Below are 9,828 nucleotides of genomic sequence, written 5' to 3'. Positions count from 1 at the left end.
GTTACAGAGCGAATGAGATTATCAGTAACCACAGGTTATTGTGCCACTACCATCATCTGGATCCCCATAACATAGATCTAATCTCATTTCTAGATGTGTGGCCTTCTAACCATTACCAAACGTGCTAAGGCTCAGAATAAGAGTGAATGAATGCCTCAGGGACCCATATCATGAACAGTTATAAAGACATGCTCCCTACACGCCATTGAAACTTTTGCAGAGTCATTGAAATGTGGATAAGGAGGTTTGATTTTAATATCCTATACCATTGTCGGCCCATTGGGCAGAAATCTGCTGCGCCCGACACGTGCAGAGCTACAATAGAACTTTAATGGAAAATTCTGTGGGACGCTGCGCTCATTGACATAAGCCTGGGTCTACATCAGCTTCCAAAAACACATGAAAATACTTTCTGCCATGTCATAACATCCAGAATAGGCACAGCTCTATCCCCTTCAATGTTGACAACAGCACTGCATTGTGAAGCAGATCAAACGGCTTGGCTGGCCTGGGGCACATTATCCCATTTCATTTTGGGTTAAGGCCCTTCATTCATTTCTGACATTTCCAGTCGGATCAACCCCCTCTCGGAGGCCTCTTGGCTCCTGCTCTCTCTGCCGAGGCCCCAGTCAATTCAGTCACTTTGGAAAAAGTCGGCAGTGCATCTGACTTGCATTGCCTAGCTCCAGCGTGTGTGTTCCGTTTGGCCCTGGTCGCTGGAGGAGGAGAGCACGCCAACTACCAGCAAATGGTCTCTCCCTCTCTCTTTGAGATGAACATTATGTCATACCCCGGTCTGCTATAACAGGCTGCAGATGAGAGGGGGTTTGGACTAAAGAGGGGCTGGGTCTCAAGCCAAATGAATTTGCTTCATACAGGCAAAGCAAAGGAGCTAAAGACTTAATACAATGAGTAGTAGAATGTAAAACAAAGGCCAATGGTAGAATTTAGTGAACCAGCAGTAGGAGAAAACGTGGCAGACTAGATGGGTTTTAATGTCATAGCTTTGAGACAGCAGAAAAAGACAGGTCTCCCAAATGGTGCTTCAGGTCTAATGGACCACACCCCTAAGACATGTCTAGAAGACAGTCTAGATGAGAGAAGAAAACCTGAGTGATAGTGTGTGCTCCCCTGGCCTCTTCAAGGACTCCAGAGGACTTTCCTTTTGTATGGAAAACCACACACAGTAACAGTGTCCTCAGATATCAAAGGAAGGATGAATTATTGCAACGCACGCCACTCAAGTGATGGCTGCTTTTGGTATCATCTCAGGGGAAATGTGCAGCCACATCAGAGGCAGTACCCCACCTCACCAAATGGACCCCTTCCTCTTTTTGTTTTCCCATGTGGTTCTTCCAGAACTCTTTGCAACCACACACTCCACATACAATCTCTACTAATACAATACACCCTATATAGATTCTCCAAGACAAGAAAAGGTGCCAGATCAGATCACCTTTAACAATTTCTGGGGGACAAATCAAGAGATTACGTTCAATGTTTCCAGGTGACATCAGACGAAGTCCCATGTCTCTGTTGATCCTTAGTGAACAAGCTTCTGTAGACACAGACACCGGGACACTCTTATGGGGGCTGAGTGACTTAAAAATATGTGGCTTCATGGTCTGTGGAGGACATGACAATACATTTAAACACATTTGACAAGAAAATGACATCAAAATTTATTTTCATGAGCATCTGGGCTCATTTTCTGTTGTGGGAGAGCAGAGAATAGCTTGTTGTTAGAAATTCCTCTCTAAATCTTCACAGGCCACAACCCAGATTCAGCTCAGAGGAGGTTTACAAGGTTGAGTAAGGTGAGATCAGACCTCAAGAAAACCACCGATATGAAAGAATACTATTGCATATGCACTAAATACTGTAGTATTACTGCTGTATACTATCTGCTATACACTGTTGTGTGGTTGTATGCAGTGTTTTCACTATGAACATGTTTGTGGACCATGGCTTAGATACACCCATGGTCACCTTGATCATGGAGATGATGTTCTGCAGAGCCACTCGTTTATGGGTAAATTAGAGGGCTGATGGCAGACACCTGGGGGGCCTCGGTTGAGAGTCAGTAAAGAGGGGGTGTTGTTGCCAATCCTCACAGCCTGAGGTCTGTCCATCAGAATGTCTAATATACAATTCAACAGCATTGTGTCCAGTCCCAATGCTCTGAGCTAAGTAGCATGTTAGGAAGGAACAGTAGTGTTGAATGCTGAATAGGAGCATGTTAGGAGGGAACAGTAGTGTTGAATGCTGAATTGGAGCATGTTAGGAGGGAACAGTAGTGTTGAATGCTGAATAGGAGCATGTTAGGAGGGAACAGTAGTGTTGAATGCTGAATTGGAGCATGTTAGGAGGGAACAGTAGTGTTGAATGATGAGTTGGAGCATTTTAGGAGGGAACAGTAGTGTTGAATGATGAATTGGAGCATGTTATGAGGGAACAGTAGTGTTGAATGATGAATAGGCAAATTCCATGGTCCAGTGGTCCTTGTAATCTGCTTTGAAGTGGGCCATGGCGAGCAGTTTTGAGTGGCAAAACAGTTTTGAGTGGCAGTAGTCATTAAGACATGTTACTGGACACCTAACCTCACTATCCGACATACACTGGACACCTAGCCTTACTATAAGAAAGACACTGGACACCTAGCCTCAATATCCAACAGACACTGGACACCTAGCCTTACTATAAGAAAGACACTGGACACCTAGCCTCACTATCCAACAGACACTGGACACCTAGCCTCACTATCCGACAGACACTGGACACCTAGCCTCACTATCCGACAGACACTGGACACCTAGCCTCAATATCCAACAGACACTGGACACCTAGCCTCAATATCCAACAGACACTGGACACCTAGCCTTACTATAAGACAGACACTGGACACCTAGCCTCACTATAAGACAGACACTGGACACCTAGCCTCACTACCAGACACTGGACACCTAGCCTCACTACCAGACACTGGACACCTAGCCTCTTTGACTTGTAGAAGAAATCTATTGGGAATCAAGTCTTCAACAAAGCCCACTCTAATGTTTTCTCTCGACAGGCTGGCTGGCTAAGTAAATGTTTACTTCAATGCTAGGTAAAGATTGTGTTTTTGTAGCTCAGTTGTGGACCGATCTGGTAATTGTGGCAACTCGCATGCTAGTCCGCAAGCAGGGCAGTGCTCCTAGGTTCAGTAAAAAATGTCTATAACGACAACTCAAAACCAATCCTAAAGCCCTAAAAAATGTTCCTGGACTGTAACAGTACCGTTAACAGCAGGCATGTTAGGTTCATTGACTAATATTTCTGAAGCCAAATCCTGATTCCACTATCAAATGTAACTGAATGACTCTATGCCACGGCTACATGGCTCAGCTTCTGGAGTAGCGATCCAGTTCTGTGAATAGGGAGCTGTAGCTATTAAACTGACAACTGAGTGTTGTGTTCTACAGAATACTACAAAATGATATTATAATCACAACATACAGTTGTGCTCAAACGTTTGCATACCCTTGAAGAACTGGCAATATATGTACCATTTGTAAAGAATACATGAGTGAGCAGGCAAAACGCATGTCTTTTATTTCTTTTGGGATTCATATTCAACTGTTGGTTATAACAGAATGGCACAATCATAAAACATAGCATGGCAACAAAGAAAAAAAATGTGTATACTGTGTATTTCCCCCTTTAGCATCAATGACAGTGTGCAGTCTTTTGTAATAGTTGTCTATGAGGCCCAGAATTCTTACAGGTGGTATAGCTGCCCATTCATCTTGGCAAAATGCCTCCAGGTCAGGCAACGTTTTTGGTCGTCTTGCATGAACCGCACGTTTGAGATCTCTCCAGAGTGGCTCGATGATATTAAGGTCAGGAGACTATGATGGCCACTCCAGAACCTTCACCTTTTTCTGCTGTAACCATGGGAAGGCTTGACCTTGTGCTTAGGAACATTGTCGTGCTGAAAAGTCCAAGAGCGTCCCATGCGCAGCTTTCGTGCAGAAGAATGCTAAATGTCTGCCAGTATTTTCTGATAACATCCTGCATTCATCTTGTCATCAATTTTCACAAGATTCCCCGTGGCTTTAGAGCTCACACACCCCCAAAACATCTGTGAGCCACCACCATGCTTCACAGATGGGATGGTATTCTGTTCACTACACCCCTCTCCAAACATAGCACTTAAGGTTGTGACCATAAAGCTCTATTTTGGTCTTGTCATTCCAAATTACAGTGTAACAGAAGCTGTGAGGTGTTGTCGGGCATATTCTAACCAGGCTTTTTTGTGGTATTGGCGCAGTAAAGGCAACTCTGGCAACTCAACCACGCAGCTCATTTTTGTTCAAGTATCGTTGTATTGTGCTCCTTGAAACAACCACACCATCTTTTTCCAGAGCAGCCTGTACTTCTCCTGAGATTACCTGTGGGTTTTTCTTTGTATCCCGAACAATTCTTCTGGCAGTTCTTCTGGCCGCTCCCCATGGCCCAGTATATAGCCTATTCTGTTCATCCACACGAGAGCTAACAAACTCGTTGACTATTTATACACAGACACTAATTGCAATTTAAAAAGCCACAGGTGTGGGTAGCTCACCTTTAATTACCATTTCCACCTGTGTGTGTCGCCTTGTGTGGCCAAGCATTCAAGGGTATGTAAACTTTTGATCAGGGCCATTTGGGTGATTTCTGTTATCATTATTATTTAAAAAGGAGCCAAACAACTATGTGACAATAAATGGCTTCATATGATCAGTATCCTTAAATAAAAGACAGATTTTATGCATGATCAGTATTGCATGATAATATTTTCAAAATCAATGCCAAAATGTCACAATTTCTGCCAGGATATGCAAACTTATGAGCACAACTGTAATCAATGGATGCTACAGTGTGCTTTATAGTATTATATAGTATATTACAATATTCTATAATAAGCACTCATGATGAGGGTTATTAAAGTGTGTAGTACAGTGTATTACAGTATACTAGAAAATTATAAAGTCCTACACATAAACAAAAGATACTACAGTATGGTATTCTACAGTATATTTCACTTTATTAAAAGTTGTCAGTTCTCCCTGAGCCCTGCCTTACCAGCAATGTTACACTTTCAACTTCAGCGAACATCTGCAAACACAACTACAAAGGATGATCTGAAACAATAGTCTACGCCTAAATGTGAAAAAAAGAACTGTGCTATTATGTAGCTGCTGGCCCCTTGCTCTCTATTGACCTCCACCCTGTAAGTCTGCAAGGCTGTGTGTGTCATAGTAACTGGTGAGCTATGCCATGGTTCACATTCCACTGCCTTCCATCTCCTGTCCTGCCCACATTTTCCCAATGAGAGTCTGCCTTTGTTTTCACATTTTTCCTCCAGATCCCTGCAACTTTCCCATGGCAGGAATGTGGACAGGTTGCCAACACCAACTACCTGGCATTATAGGGTCTTTGTCCGGAAATAGGAGCGGCAGAAGACGAGTACAGGACAAAGAGGTTTGACAGCTGATACCTGAGCTTGAAAGAGCCTCACAATCCTCAGCAAATGAAAAGTACATACGGCCTGGATCAATCTTTAAATATGGGAAAGGGGCATCGGCAGAGAAAGACAAGAAAAAAAAATGTGAGCAGGACATTTTCACTTTGAGACCCTCCACCCACACTTTCCGCCTGCACAAATCATTAACTTTCTACTGATGAGAAAACAGATTGTACCCATAGCACTCCAACAGTACAAGTATGCGTCCAAATTGCACCATATTCCCTTTATACTGTACTCATTTTAACCAGAGTCCCAAAGGGAACAGGCTACTTTGGGACACAACCGAAACGTGTCAGGGGCAGCAACAACAGGGTCTAAAACCCTGTGTTTGGAGTGATAAGGCAACCATTAAGTTAATTAAATTAATGTTCCTGCGTGCGGACAATACAGTGAGAATCGCCGAAGGATGCCAGAATGAGAAACCTACATTGAGTGTATATATCTATTCGAGGTGGTTTTAATATGCATGAAGATACACCCCCTAAACATATCCAGTAATCCCCACACAAACAGTCATTGGCTGATGTACTACGTAAAGTGATGTTAGGGCAGCATACAACTCTTCTGTTAGCACATTAAAGCAATTCCATTAGAGATGGAACAAGAGTCATTAGAGACACAGTAACAAATTGGAAGAAAGCAAGAACCTCTAAGTAGACTTGAAATGCCAGCCAAAATGAAAAGCCATGTGTGGGAATTATTAGATGCCAGTATACATGTTGGAGCAGGAGAATGGAAGCTTAACAACGGCATGCACAGGCAAAGCCAACTATCAGCTACCCTGTGTGAAGCCAACAGAGAGAGGACAGTTTCCCACCTGTAATCTGAGTCGGCCTATCTCACATACTGAGACTGATCCCTGATCTGGCCTGCAATCCCAGCCTGTCAACCATTAAAGATAGCGCACTAACAGAAGGGTAATGACAGAACTAAAATGAAAAGATAGAGACATCATACAATGTAAAGCATTAGCCATGTTGTGCTTTGTGTTCATTTTGACATTTCAACAGTATTATATAGTTTTAATGAATCTTTTCACGTTATTAAAAGGCAAATTCCTTTTGAAAATGCACTTACATTTTGTAAAATGTCACATAGTTCTGTGTATTTGGAAGGAAAAAACGTTTACAAAGAGTTTCGAGTTGTAGGACCTTGAAGTAAACCCTAAATCCCATTGATACAAATAGAAGTCATGCAGCAGACATTTGCCTTCACCTCATGTTTGTTATTATTTACATCCTTACTTCTCCATGGTCACCAGTGGACTGCAACCTCAATACAGAGTGCAACAGAATCGTTTCCTCGCTGAAACCCCATTAAATAACCACAGGACAGGCAACAGATCAAAATCTTGAGCTAGCGATTTAATGCTAGATAGGTTGACAATTATTAAAGTACAGGAGGAGTAGGCCTAGTTATGTTGGGGCTGGGTGGATGAAAGAGATGATGGTCGTTTTCACTGGACAAAATATGGATGAGCATGGATGTCATGTTAAATTAGGTTAAATCTGTAGTGAAGGAAACTAAACACCCACCACCACTGACAAGGATATAGTTACTGTTAAATCCTTAATAGCCCTATTTCCAAACCCAATGCTATCAAATGTCATTGTCCTCCAGTGTTTCAACATGTTAACTGCAAAAAAGGAAACAAAAACAAGATGGACATGTTTGTGAATGGAATCCCCTGCATAACAGCCATAGAGTATGTTTCTGCAGTAAATATTGCTCAAGAGGAAGGAAGGCTGGATGGATGATACCACTGTAATACACTTCTTTCACAGCTACTGAGCCATTTCTTAATGGAAGCCATGTTCGGATGTGACACTGCCATTTTGGCAAGACAGAGAATAATGGGTTTGGTTGGGATATGTCGTAAAGATTCACTTACATTCCCAAGGAGCCCTATCTGAGCTTCTGAAATTCAACATAAACAATCCACACAGATGGAACTCTGTAAAGGGTATTCAAATAGACCAAATCCTATTCCTATCCTATTTTATCCCAGAATCATCACTGTCATACAGTCACCTAGTAACTGATACACACATAAATAAGACCAAAATGTACAAACAAACCTTGCCAAGTACAAGAATATCAGATAATTAATTCCTAATACAGGAACTAATACCCACTGTAAATCCTCCAGAAACAACAATGGTTTACAAAGTGCCTTCCATAAGGTGTCGGAAGGGTAATGACAGCACAATGGACAGAAGACAGACTGGGAGGATCAACAAAATGGGTACAGACGCATAGCGTGTGCCACACATTGTATCAATAGGAGATCATGTGACAGCTCTGTTGACTTAAGTTAAGCAATGAAGCAACGTAACATGGTGATGGGGGTGGGTGTTTTTCTTTATGGCAGGTGTTCCCCACCAAGTGAAAATTCTGGCACAAGCCAGCAGTCCCGTATTCATAAAGACACATTCATGCGATGACACCTGGTTAGTGTTGGATTTATTGTAACTGGCCATCAATAATTAATGAAGAAGCATAAAAGAGAGAATGATACTGAGAGGAAAACAAAGGTTCATCATCTTACCCCAGGTTCAGAATTACTTTTGGACGCATTGTTCTATGACATTTGGACCCCATACTTAAATTCAATACTATTATTTTGACTATAAAAGTTGCAGTTTTCAAATATTAGCACACCTCTGTCCTATGTACAGTCTATGTATGATTAAATAGGGCTCTGTCATCTCGGTCTACATTGGTCATACATTCAAGAGAGGGAGGATAAAGAGATAGAAATGATACAGGTACGCATGCATAAGTAATGCACATGACGACTGTTCCGTACACACTATGCGCTGTACACCTCTTTTTTTTCATTCTTCTGACTGCCTCTTACAGTTTCAGCTAATGAAGGCCGTGCCTGTGCTGCTAAATGGTACAGGGATGACTAGGCACGGCCCCCGTGTAGAAATGTTCCACTTCGACAGTGAGAAGCAAGCTGCAGGCACGCAGGCATAACTGCAAAAGGCCCACAGTCTCTTTGCTGAGGTAGTAGGAACAGTTTGCTTTAACTATGTGTGATATTCCCCAGACAGACGGCCTTTACCAAGGGTAGTTGTACCTCGACAGTATGTTTTTGGAGGAATAGGCGGTATGGGGATAATATACTTCTTTCACCCGTTTCGGACTGCACAATCAACTGCTACGACGAGAGAAATTAGAAAGTAGGCAAATTACCAATCAGTTAATTTGAAAGAAGAAAATAGAGCAGAGTGGAATAGAAAAGAGGACTATAGAATAAACAAATGTTTAAATACATGTCATTTTCAATCACGGTATTAGTATTGAGAGTCTGTGGAGCAAGCTCACTTAAATAACTGGAAACATGATACCATACATTGTCAGCGGATGGCTGGAAAAACTCTCTTTTTAATGTTCAACATTATATTGGTAGTGAAACCGAAACAAACCTGACTACCGGTAAATAACCACTTGTGGCAATTGTTCTGAAACAAGGTGAATCACATGTTTCCAATCCATGTCAGATATTCTAAATACATTACCTTCTGGGGTTTCTCCCCAGGTACAGAAAACTTCAACTCAGCTCTTCAAGCCACACAGTGGTTTCAGAATGTGTGTGCTCCCCAGTGTTGTGGAATGTATGTGGAACCCATGGAATATAATCATCTCAGCCAAAATATGGTAATCACATTGCAGATTTTGGAAAAAACTAAATTATCACCTTTTGCCTTCCAATATGGTGTGAGTGTGATCATTTTGGACACTGAGTGTTTGGTGTGGTTTCCACATTAAAAACATCGAACCATGCTCCCCAGGCAAAAAGCACAACTTGATACTTGACCAACCAGCACTGGGTAACAAAGGCTGGTGGGTAACATTGTACATAGCACTATATTGGATCACTCTCTTCCTCCAGCCCACACAGTTTAGTTGTGTTATCTTATTTTGATTTTTTCCTTGACTAGCGGAAGTGTACCAAAGTGGGTGATATGGTTCGGTCAAGCAATATTGAAGCGCCATTCCGGTCAGCCTGTCAACTTGGGGACCGTGCCTACAGAATAAGCTCCTCCCCCTTTGTGCTCAGGCAGTACAGATGTTCACCTTATCTTGTACAAATAGTTTATGAGAGGATACTGACACCAGAGGATACTGACGCCTCTTTGTAACCGTTATTGTCATACAGTATTGCAATGAGTAAATTATATAGACACAGTTAATCAAGCAATGTTGGATAATGTACTATACTATACTGTACATGACCATAGCAATATACCACGATCGGCATCACTTCTACA

This window comes from Esox lucius, chromosome 23 (genome assembly GCF_011004845.1).
Source record: "Esox lucius isolate fEsoLuc1 chromosome 23, fEsoLuc1.pri, whole genome shotgun sequence".
NCBI classification, from domain to species: Eukaryota; Metazoa; Chordata; class Actinopteri; order Esociformes; family Esocidae; genus Esox; species Esox lucius.
The sequence above is the reverse complement of the archived record's forward strand: the minus strand, read 5'-3'. Positions refer to the sequence as shown.